Below are 12,023 nucleotides of genomic sequence, written 5' to 3' on the forward strand. Positions count from 1 at the left end.
TCATGCAGATTATGCAACACCAAAAAGCGAATATCCTCCTGATGTGCAGGAGCCATGCACATGGTCAAATGAGTCCAGTACTGAGGCTTATTCTTGGCCAAAGGCGTAGCATCAATTCCTCTCAATGGAATAGGATACTGCAAGGGCTCCAAGAGAAAACCACAGCGCCTGGCAAACTCCAAGTCCATCAAATTCAGGGCAGCGCCTGAATCCACAAATGCCATAACAGAATAGGATGACAAAGAGCAAATCAGAGTAACGGACAAAAGAAATTTAGACTGTACTGTACCAATGGTGGCAGACCTAGCGAACCGCTTAGTGCGCTTAGGACAATCGGAGATCGCATGAGTGGATTCACCACAGTAAAAACACAGTCTATTCCGACGTCTGTGTTCTTGCCGTTCAGCTCTGGTCAAAGTCCTATCACACTGCATAGGCTCAGGCCTATTCTCAGAGAACACCGCCAAATGGTGCACAGCTTTGCGCTCACGCAAACGCCGATCGATCTGAATGGCCAAGGACATAGACTCATTCAGACCAGCAGGCATGGGAAATCCCACCATGACATCCTTAAGGGCTTCAGAAAGACCCTTTCTGAAAATTGCCGCCAGGGCACATTCATTCCACTGAATAAGCACAGACCACTTTCTAAACTTCTGACAGTACACCTCCACTTCATCCTGACCCTGACACAATGCCAGCAAGATTTTCTCTGCCTGATCCACGGAATTTGGTTCATCATAAAGCAATCCAAGCGCCAGAAAAAACGTATCAACATCACGCAATGCAGGATCTCCTGGCGCAAGGGAAAATGCCCAGTCTTGAGGGTCACCACGCAACAAAGAAATAATGATTTTTACTTGTTGAGCGGGGTCACCAGAGGAGCGGGGTTTCAAAGCTAGAAACAGTTTACAATTATTTTTTAAATTCAGAAACTTAGCTCTATTCCCAGAAAATAAATCAGGAATAGGAATTCTAGGCTCTAACATAGGATTCTGAACCACAAAATCTTGAATGTTTTGTACCCTTGCAGTGAGATGATCCACACAAGAGGACAGACCTTGAATGTCCATCTCTACACCTGTGTCCTGAACCACCCAAAGGTCTAGGGGAAAAGAAAGACAAAACACCGTGCAAAGAAAAAAAAATGGTCTCAGAGCTTCTCTTATCCCTCTATTGAGATGCATTAATACTTTGGGCCAGCTGTACTGTTATGACCTGATAATTAAACCTCAAACAGGACAAGCTCTGGGATGTGGGAGCTCTGCTGACCGCAATCCCTAATCCTATCACACACACTAGAAATAGCCGTGGAGCGCTCCTGACGCTCCCTAGGCGCCTCGTCACAGCCTAAGAACTAGCTAGCCCTAGAGAAAGAAAGTAAAGCCTACCTTGCCTCAGAGAAATTCCCCAAAGGAAAAGGCAGCCCCCCACATATATTAACTGTGAGTTAAGATGAAAGTCACAAACACAGAAATGAAACAGGTTTTAGCACAGGGAGGCCAGACTAACTAAATAGACAGAGGATAGGAAAGGTATCTTTGCGGTCAGCACAAAAACTACAAAAGACCACGCAGAGTGTGCAAAAAGACCCCCGCACCGACTCACGGTGCGGAGGCGCCACCCTGCATCCCGGAGCTTCCAGCTAGCAAGACAAAATAATGAAAGCAAGCTGGACTAGAAAACCAAGAACAGAAAATAACAAACGGGGACTTAGCTTCTTGCAGGAAGAGACAGGTCTCAGAAAGATCCAAGAGCGAACTGAACCAATGCAGAAACATTGACAGCTGGCATGGAGTAACGATCTAAGTGGAGTTAAATAGAGCAGCAAACCAAAGGATAAACCCCGTCACCTGTGTAAGGAACCTCAGAAGCAGCAGCTCCACTCACAGCCACCAGAGGGAGCCCACGGACAGAACTCACCGAAGTACCATTCACGACCACAGGAGGGAGCTCGACAACAGAATTCACAACAGGGGAGTACACTTTAGATGCGTTTGAGGGAGGGGAGTTGGGTTCATTCTCTACATTTTATTTGTTTATTGTCACAGTGGCAGTGTGGTGGGAGGGTGGGGGTTCTTGGAGTTGACGCTGATTGGTTGGGGGAAGGAAATGGAGCATAATTACAGGCAATTTAAAATGTGGTGGGGTTGGATCTGGCATTTTGGTATGGGCTCTGGACGGGGTTTTACCCTGGGAGCTGTTGGTGGTTTTCTCTTCCCGGAACGGGATGTACGGTGCCCTCGAGCTGGTGATTGACGGCTGAGGGTCATATGGTGGTCGATCTTCTTTTGTGGGGTTTTGCCAGATCTTTTAGCTCCAAGAACCCTCCCCTCGAATTTATATTGTTGTATTAATGTTTATGTTATTTTGTTAATAAAAGTTGGCCGCTGTGGCCAAAATATCCAAAAGAATAATTGGTTATATTTTTATTTAAGGAAAGGGTTGGGTCGGTGGGCAGGTTGTGGTGGTTTAGGTTACATACGAAGGAAAAGACCGTACTCGGCATACGCGGTCATGTATATTTACTGTATGTAATCCATCTCTTCTATCCTGTCGGCTCCTGCAGTGATTTTACAGAACCCAGCAAATGAATTACCGGCTTTTCTTCTATCTATATTTCTGTGCAATATAAATACATATACACTGCTCCAAAAAATAAAGGGAACACTTAAACAACAGAATATAATTCAAAGTAAAACAAACTTCTGTGAAATCAAACTGTCCACTTAGGAAGCAACTCTGTTTGACAATCAATTTCACATGCTGTTGTGCAAATAGAATAGACAACAGATGGAAACTATTGGCAATTATCAAGACACCCTCAATAAAGGAGTGGTTCTGCAGGTGGGTACCACAGACCACATCTCAGTGCCAATGCTTTCTGGCTGAGGTTTTGGTCACTTTTGAATGTTGATTGTGCTTTCACACTTATTGTAGCATGCGACGGACTCTACAACCCACACAAGTGGCTCAGGTAGTGCAGTTCATCCAGGATGGCACATCAATGTGTTTTGTGGCAAGGTTTGCTGTGTCTGTCAGCATAGTGGCTGGAGGAGCTACCAGGAGACAGGCCAGTACACATGGACAGGGCCATAGGACGGCAACAACCCAGCAGCAGGACCGCTACCTCAGCCTTTGTGCAAGGAGGAACAGGAGGAGCACTGCCAGAGCCCTGCAAAATGACCTCCAGCAGGCCACAAATGTGCATGTGTCTGCACAAACGGTTAGAAACTGACTCCATGAGGATGGTCTTATTGCCCGACGTCCACACATGGGGGTTGTGCTCACAGCCCAACACCGTGCAGGATGATTGGCATTTGCCACAGAAAACCAGGATTGGCAAATTCACCACTGGCGCCCTGTGCTCTTCACAGATGAAAGCAGGTTCACACTGAGCACATGTGACAGACGTGACAGAGTCTGGAGACGCCGTGGAGAGCGATCTGCTGCCTGCAACATCCTTTAGCATGACTGGTTTGGCAGTGGGTCAGTAATGGTGTGGGGTGGCATTTCTTTGGAGGGCTGCACTGCCCTCGATGTGCTCAACAGAGGTAGCCTGACTGCCAATAGGTACCGAGATGTGATCCTCAGACCCCTTGTGACACCATATGCTGGTACGGTTGGCCCTGTGTTCCTCCTAATGCAGGACAATGCCAGACCTCATGTGGCTAGAGTGTGTCAGCAGTTCCTGCAAGATGAATGCACTGAAGCTATGGACTGGCCCGCCCATTCCCCAGACCTGAATCCGACTGAACACATCTGGGACATCAAGTCTTGCTCCATCCACCAACGTCACATTGCACCACAGACTGTCCAGGAGTTGGCGGATGCTTTAGTCCAGGTCTGGGAGGAGATCCCTCAGGAGACCATCCGCCGCCTCATCAGGAGCATGCCCAGGCATTGTAGGGAGGTCATACAGGCAAATGGAGTAATAATCCGTCCTGCGTCAATAAGTACCAGCATGCGTGGACGTATTATTACTGTCTGTCGGTAAGGGATTAAAAAATGTTCAATGAAACTCCTTGTTGCCAGAATTTTAGAAATTTTTCTTGTCTTCAGTGAGATATTAATTAAAAACTTGCTTATCAAAAGGGGTGTACTCATTTATTCTGAACAATGTTTATTAAAATTTATAAAACAGAGTGAACATAATTATAGTTTATTTCCTGTATGTCTTAAGTCATGTCTAACAAGATTTGATTTATTTACAAAAGATTTCCCACACAGTGAACATGAAAACGGCTTTTCTCCTGTGAGGCTTTTCTCTTGTGTAATAAGACTTGATTTATCTGTAAAGCATTTCTCACAGAATGAACCTGAATACAGGTTGTCTCCTGTGTGAATTCGCTGATGTTTATTAAGTGGCGATTTACCTAAAAGCATTTTCCTCATTGGAAACATGAAAACGATTTCTCCCCTGTGTGAATTCTTTTTTGATGTCTAGTAAGATCCCCTTTGAAGGCCTTCCCACACTCCAAACATGAAAATGGCTTCTCTCCTGTATGAATTCTCTGATGTTTTATAAGATCGCCTTTATCTATGAAGGCCTTCCCACATTCCAAACATGAAAATGGCTTCGCTCCTGTGTGAATTCTCTGATGTCTAATAAGATTGCTTTTCTCTGTAAAGCACTTTCCACATTCCGAACATGAAAATGGCTTCTCTCCTGTATGAATTCTCTGATGTTTTATAAGATGCCCTTTACTTGTGAAGGCCTTCCCACATTCCAAACATAAAAATAGCTTTGCTCCTGTGTGAATTCTCTGATGTGTAATAAGACTCCCTTTATATGTGTAGGATTCCCCACATTCTGAACATGAATATGGCTTTTCTCCTGTATGAATTCTCTGATGTTTTATAAGATGCCCTTTACTTGTGAGGGCCTTCCCACATTCCAAACATGAAAATGGCTTCGCTCCTGTGTGAATTCTCTGATGTATAATAAGACTCGCTTTAATTGTAAAGGCCTTCCCACATTCCAAACATGAAAATGGCTTCGCTCCTGTGTGAATTCTCTGATGTATAATAAGACTCTCTTTATCTATAAAGCATTTTCCACATTCCGAACATGAAAATGGCTTTTCTCCTGTGTGAATTTTCCGATGTTTAGTAAGAAACCTTTGAGCTGTAAAGCATTTTCCACATTCCGAACATGAATATGGCTTCTCACCTGTATGAATTCTGTGATGTATAATAAGACTCTCTTTATCTGTGTACAATTTCCCACATTCCGAACATGAAAATGGCTTTTCTCCTGTGTGAATTTTCCGATGTTTAGTAAGAAACCTGTGAGCTGTAAAGCATTTTCCACATTCCGAACATGAATATGGCTTCTCACCTGTATGAATTCTGTGATGTGTAATAAGATTCTTTTTCTGTGTGTAGAATTTCCCACATTCCGAACATGAAAATGGCTTTTCTCCTGTGTGAATTCTCTGATGTATAATAAGACTCTCTTTATTTGTGTAGGATTCCCCACATTCTGAACATGAATATGGCTTTTCTCCTGTGTGAATTCTCTGATGTCTAATAAGACTCCCTTTATCTGTAAAGCATTTTCCACATTCAGAACATGAAAATGGCTTTTCTCCTGTGTGAATTCTCTGATGTATAATAAGAATCCATTTATCTGTAAAGCATTTTCCACATTCCGAACATGAAAATGGCTTCGCTCCTGTGTGAATTCTCTGATGTCTAATAAGACTTCCTTTATCTGTAAAGCATTTTCCACATTCCGAACATGAAAATGGCTTTTCTCCTGTGTGAATGCTCTCATGTCTAACACAATTTGATTCATTTGAAAAGCATTTCCCACATTCTGAACAGGAGCATGGATTTTCTCTTTTATGTTTTCCTTGTGTTAAGAAATCTGAGCTTGTAGTAAGTTGCTTGTCATACTGAAATCTTGTATTCACTTTGTCACGTGGAATTCTGGTACCAATGTGAGATTGCTCTGGAGAGGGATCCTCATGATTAGGAGGATTATAAGAAAGTGTAGTGCTGTGAAGTCCAGGAGGTCCAGGAAGGGGAATGAGGTTTTCTCCATTAGGTTTCTTCCTGTTATCTTTTTTACAATTTAGTGATAATCCGTTATTCTCACAAGGATTTCCTATAAGGATGAAGGATAGATTGAATGTGAATTTTTTCTACAACACAACAGGGATTTCTAAATTTATTTAATAAAAAACAAATAGAAAGCGTGAGTGACTACTACTCCGCTGGATTAATTGTGCAGCTCCAGGCACAACCATGGTGTTAACATAATTGATCCTCCATGGCTTCAGCGGTGCTGCCTGATCCTCCACCAAGAGGTCCAGATTGAAAGAATCAGGATAAAAATGTAAGTAAAAAATGGGTTTTCAAAAGCACTGCCAAGGATGTAGGGAGAGTTCTTATCTTATTAAAATTATTTTATTAAGCTAGGTGTTATGGAGCCTGTCCAGCTCCTTTATCGGACTAATACAAACTGAGTAATACATGCCGTCATTTATACAATCCATAGTGACATTACAACCTTAGAGGTTGTCCACTACAATGTGTAGTGGGCAAACCAATTTAAACATTGGAAATAAGGCTTTCTTCAAATACCTTGCGTTTCCAAATGTGCCTGTGAGCGGCACTATCACTGTACGCTCATCTCCATCACGTGACCCCCGGATGCAGCTGACTCTGATGTCGGGTGATATCACGACAACTTCCGGAATTGGAAGCTGAACTGGCATCTCCAAGGCGGGATCCAGTCTTCCTCAGTGACAGCTGTGAGCGGAGTTTCATTGCGATGCTGGGCTGTGACATGCGATGAAACTCTACCCACAGCTCAGTCACTCAGTGAGACTGGGTCCCGCCTCGGTGATTATTATAAAACACCAGTGATTGTCTTTCTGCTGTCTCTAACATCATGTCCTCCCTCTATCTGAAACTGAAACTGTCAAAAACTGAACTCCTTGTGTTTTCTCCCTCCACTAACTTACCCATGCACGACATTGCCATCTCCATGTGTGGTTCTACCATTACTCCCCAGCAACATGCCCACTGTCTTGGGTTCATACTTGATTCCGATCTTTCATTCACCCCCCCCCCCCCCCCCACATCCGATCACTGGCTCGCTCTTGTTATCTGCACCTCAAAAACATTTCTAGAATTCGATCTTTTCTTACTTTTGACTCAGCAAAAACTCTTACTGTCGCTCTTTTTCATTCTCGTCTGGACTATTGCCATTTTCTACTAATCGGTCTCCCTCTTACTAAACTCTCTCCCCTGGACTATCTGTCCTGAATGCAGTAGTCAAGATCATATTCCTCACCAACCGTTACACCAATGCCTCTACCCTGTGTCAGTCATTGCCCTGGTTACCCATCCGCTACAAAGTTCAATATAAACTAATCACTCTCACCCACAAAGCACTCCACGCTTCAGAACCCCTCTATCTCTCCTCCTCGACTCAGTGTACCACTCTACACGTGCCCTCCATTCTGCTAATGACCGGATTATCATCCATAATATAATCCAAACAACCCACTCCCATCTCCAAGACTTCTTGCGTGATGCGCCAATTCTTTGAAATGCACCACAAAGGACAATTCAATTTATCCTCATGGTTTTAAAGGGAACCTGTCACCCAAAGGCCCACCCCCCCCCCCCCCAGGCGTTTTTAACTATAAGAGCCACCTTGTGCAGCAGTAATGCTGCATTCTGACAAAGTGGCTCTTTTAGTTCTGGGTGCTGTAACTGCCGAATCAGTTTTGTAATTTGTCCTAAATACCTTTTCTTCAGCCAAGGAGGCAGGCCTTTCCCCCTACTGCAGACGCCACACAGCCGTCTCTCAAATCTTCTTGGCGCCAGGCGCCGCCTCCTCACCACTGTTTTGAAAATGAGCCGGCGCCTGCGCTCTTTTCTCCTGCCTTGGGCAGGCGCAGTGAGCGCTGCCCGTCTGTCCTCATATGCAGACCAACTGACTGCGCCTGTGCGGACGCCCTGCCTGTGAATCCCAGCCCCGCAGTGTCTTCTTATTTATTCATACTACGGTGCTGGGATTGACAGGCAGGACGTCCGCACAGGCGCAGTCAGCTGGACTGCATATGAGGACAGACGGGCAGCGCTCACTGTGCCTGCCCAAGGCAGGAGAAAAGAGCACAGGCGCCGGCTCATTTTCAAAACAGTGGTGAGGAGGTGGCGCCTGGCGCCAAGAAGATTTGAGTGATGGCTGTGTGGCATCTGCAGCAGAGGGGAAAGGCCTGCCTCCTTGACTGAAGAAAAGGTATTTAGGACAAATTACAAAACTGATTATTTCGGCAGCTACAGCACCCAGAACTAAAAGAGCCACCTTGTCAGAATGCAGCATTACTGCTGCACAAGGTGGCTCTTTTAGTTAAAAACGCCTTGGGGGGGGGGGGTGACAGGTTCCCTTTAAGCATGCCCTAAAATTGCACTTCTTCAGACTGCTCAGACAGGCCTACTGCCTCAACACACTTATCTAACTATCCCTGCTTTGCCCACACAAAATTTACTACAAAACCAGCACCCTCGTATCATCTGTTCTCACACCCTCCATGCACTTAATAGCCCTCTGTGTCCGTACACACACTGGTTGGTGAGTGGTTCTTGCATCATTACATGAACACCCTATTTATTACATTGATGGCTGGACCGTACAATACAAGCACTTGTTACCATCCACCTTTTGTCTCTCCTATATCCTCAGATTGTAAGCAGCAGGGCCCTCACTCCTCTTGGTATCTGTTGATTTATGTGATTATTGTTATGCTGTAATGTCTTTTATTGTCTGTACAAGTCCCCTTTAAAATCTAAAGTGCTGTGGAATATGTTGGCTCTAAAGAAATAAAATTATTACTGTCTGTTATTGTCCGCAGTGCTGACGTCTCATTGAGAGAACTATAGCCAATAATGGAGATTGGCAGCTCTGCCGGAATAAATGGCATCAGCTGCTCAAAACCACTGATCTCCCTTACAGGCTGCAGAGCTGTCAATGTGATATCAGCACTGCAGCCAATAACGGACATTGGTAGCAGCAACGGAGACTCAGCATTGAATCAGGGGAGAGTGAATAAAGCACAGGATTTTTGTTTTCACTGAGAGACAGAGGTTTTCCAAAATCAGAAAACCCCCTTTAAACCCTTCCCGACCTTTGACGCCCCGTAGGCATCATGAAAGTCGGTGCCAATCCAACCTGTGACGCCTATGTGGCGTCATGGAGGGATCGCGTCCCTGCAGATCGGGTGAAAGGGTTAACTCCAATTTCACCCTCCCCCCCCCCGTGGCTACAATCGCTCTGATTGGCTGTTGAAAGTGAAACAGCCAATCAGAGCAATCTGTAATATTTCACCTATGAAAATTGGTTAAATATTACAATCCAGCCATGGCCGATGCTGCAATAGCATCGGCCATGGCTGGAGACCCCGATCTGGCCCCCCCACCGACTGACGGCGGGGATCTGCAGCCGCCGTCAGTGTTCCGTACCCCTCCATCCTGTCCTAAGCGCCTTTCTCTCCCCTCTGACCCTCCCCCGTCCTCCTCTCCGCCCTCCCCCCCTGCTGTCTGATCGCACCCCCCCATACTTACCTAGTCCCGGTGTCCCTCCCGGTGTCCTCGGTCTTCTCGTATGGGCACCGCCATCTTGGAAAATGGCGGGCGAGTGCGCCAGCCGAATCTGCCGGCCGGCAGATTCATTCCCTGCACATTTTGATCGCTGTGATAGGTTCTATCACAGCGATCAAAATAAAAAAAAATAGTAAATAAACCCCCCCCCCTTTATCACCCCCATAGGTAGGGAAAAAAATAAAAAAGAAAAAAAATATTTATTTTTGTTTTTCCGTTAGGGTTAGGGGTAGGGTTAGGGTTGCACTTAGGGTTAGGGTTGCACTTAGGGATATCATTGCACTTAGGGATAGGGTTGCACTTAGGGATAGGGTTGCACTTAAGGTTAGGGTTGCACTTAGGGTTATCGTTGCACTTGGGGTTGCACTTAGGGCTAGGGCTGCACTTAGGCTTAGGGTTGCACTTAGGGATATCGTTGCACTTAGGGTTATCGATGCACTTAGGGTTAGGGTTGCACTTAGGGATATCGTTGCACTTAGGGTTATCGATGCACTTAGGGTTAGGGTTGCACTTAGGGTTATCGTTGCACTTAGGGTTGCACTTAGGGTTAGGGTTGCACTTAGGGTTAGGGTTGCACTTAGGGCTAGGGTTGCACTTAGGGCTAGGGTTGCACTTAGGGTTGGGGTTGCACTTAGGGCTGGGGTTGCACTTAGGGATATCGTTGCACTTAGGGTTAGTGTTGCACTTAGGGCTAGGGTTGCACTTAGGGCTAGGGTTGCACTTAGGGTTGCACTTAGGGTTGGGTTGCACTTTGAGTTAGTGTTGCACTTAGGGCTAGGGTTGCACTTAGGGCTAGGTTTAGAATTAGGGTTAGAATTAGGGTTAGGGTTGCAATTAGGGATAGGGTTAGAATTAGGGCTAGGGTTGGAATTAGGGTTAGAATCAGGCTATGTGCACATGGTGCGGATTTGGCTGCGGATCCGCAGCGGATTGGTCGCAGTTTTCCATCACGTTTATAGTACCACGTAAAACTATGGAAAACCAAATCCGCTGTGCCCTTGGTGCGGAAAATACAGCGCGGAAACGCTGTGTTGTATTTTCCGCAGCATGTCAATTCTTTGTGCGGATTCCGCAGCGTTTTACACCTGCTCCATAATAGCAATCCGCAGGTGAAATCCACACAAAAAACACAGGAAATCCACAGGTAAAGCGCAGTGCGTTTTACCTGCAGATTTTTCAAAGACGGTGCGGAAATATCCGCACACACATCCGCAACGTGGGCACATAGCCATAGGGTTAGGGCTGGAATTAGGGTTAAGACTAGGGTTAGGGGTGTGTTGGGGTTAGGGTTGTGGTTAGGGTTGGGATTAGGGTTAGGGGTGTGTTGGGGTTAGTGTTTGAGTTAGAAATGAGGGGTTTCCACTGTTTAAGCACATCAGGGGGTCTCCAAACGCGACATGGCGCAACCATTGATTCCAGCCAATCTTGCGTTGAAAAAGTCAAATGGTGCTCTCTCCCTTCTGAGCCCTGACGTGTGCCCAAACAGTGGTTTACCCCCACATATGGGGTATCAGCGTACTCAGGAGAAACTGGACAACAACTTTTGGGGTCCAATTTCTCCTTTTACCTTTGGGAAAATAAAAAATTGTGGGCTAAAAATCATTGTTGAGGAAAGAAAAATGATTTTTTATTTTCACGGCTCTGTGTTATAAACTTCTGTGAAGCACCAGGGGGTTTAAAGTGCTCACTATGCATCTAGATAAGTTCCTTGGGGGGTCTAGTTTCCACAATGGGGTCACTTGTGGGGGAGCTCCAATGTTTAGGCACACAAGGACTCTCCAAACACGACATGGTGTCCGCTAACGATGGAGATAATTTTTCATTCAAAAAGTCAAATGGCGCTCCTTCCCTTCCGAGCCTTACCATGTGCCCAAACAGTGGTTTACCCCCACATGTGAGGTATCACTGTACTCAGGAGAAATTGCCCAACACATTTTAGGATTCATTTTATCCTGTTGCCCATGTGAAAATGAAAAAATTGAGGCTAAAATAAATTTTTTTTTTTTTAAAAAAGTACTTTTTCATTTTTACGGATCAATTTGTGAAGCACCTGGGGGTTTAAAGTGCTCACTATGCATCTAGATAAGTTCCTTGGGACATCTAGTTTCCAAAATGGGGTCACTTGTGGGGGAGCTCCAATGTTTAGGCACACGGGGGCTCTCCAAACGCGACATGGTGTCCGCTAAAGATTGGAGTCAATTTTTAATTAAAAAAGTCAAATGGCGCTCCTTCTCTTCCGAGCCCTGCCGTGCGCCCAAACAGTGGTTTACCCCCATATATGTGGTATCAGCGTACTCAGGACAAATTGGACAACAACCTTCATGGTCCAGTTTCTCCTTTTACCCTTGGGAAAATAAAAAAAATTGTTGCTAAAAGATAATTTTTGTGACTAAAAAGTTAAATGT

The 12,023-nt window shown here is 45.3% G+C and overlaps 1 pseudogene; it reads right to left on the bottom strand.

Annotated features, from left to right (window-relative positions):
* Positions 1–4,093: 4,093 nt before the first annotated feature.
* LOC138657468 (zinc finger protein 585A-like) overlaps positions 4,094–12,023 on the bottom strand; it is a 268,682-nt pseudogene continuing 260,752 nt past the window's right edge.

This window comes from Ranitomeya imitator, chromosome 1 (assembly GCF_032444005.1).
Source record: "Ranitomeya imitator isolate aRanImi1 chromosome 1, aRanImi1.pri, whole genome shotgun sequence".
NCBI lineage: Eukaryota > Metazoa > Chordata > Amphibia > Anura > Dendrobatidae > Ranitomeya > Ranitomeya imitator.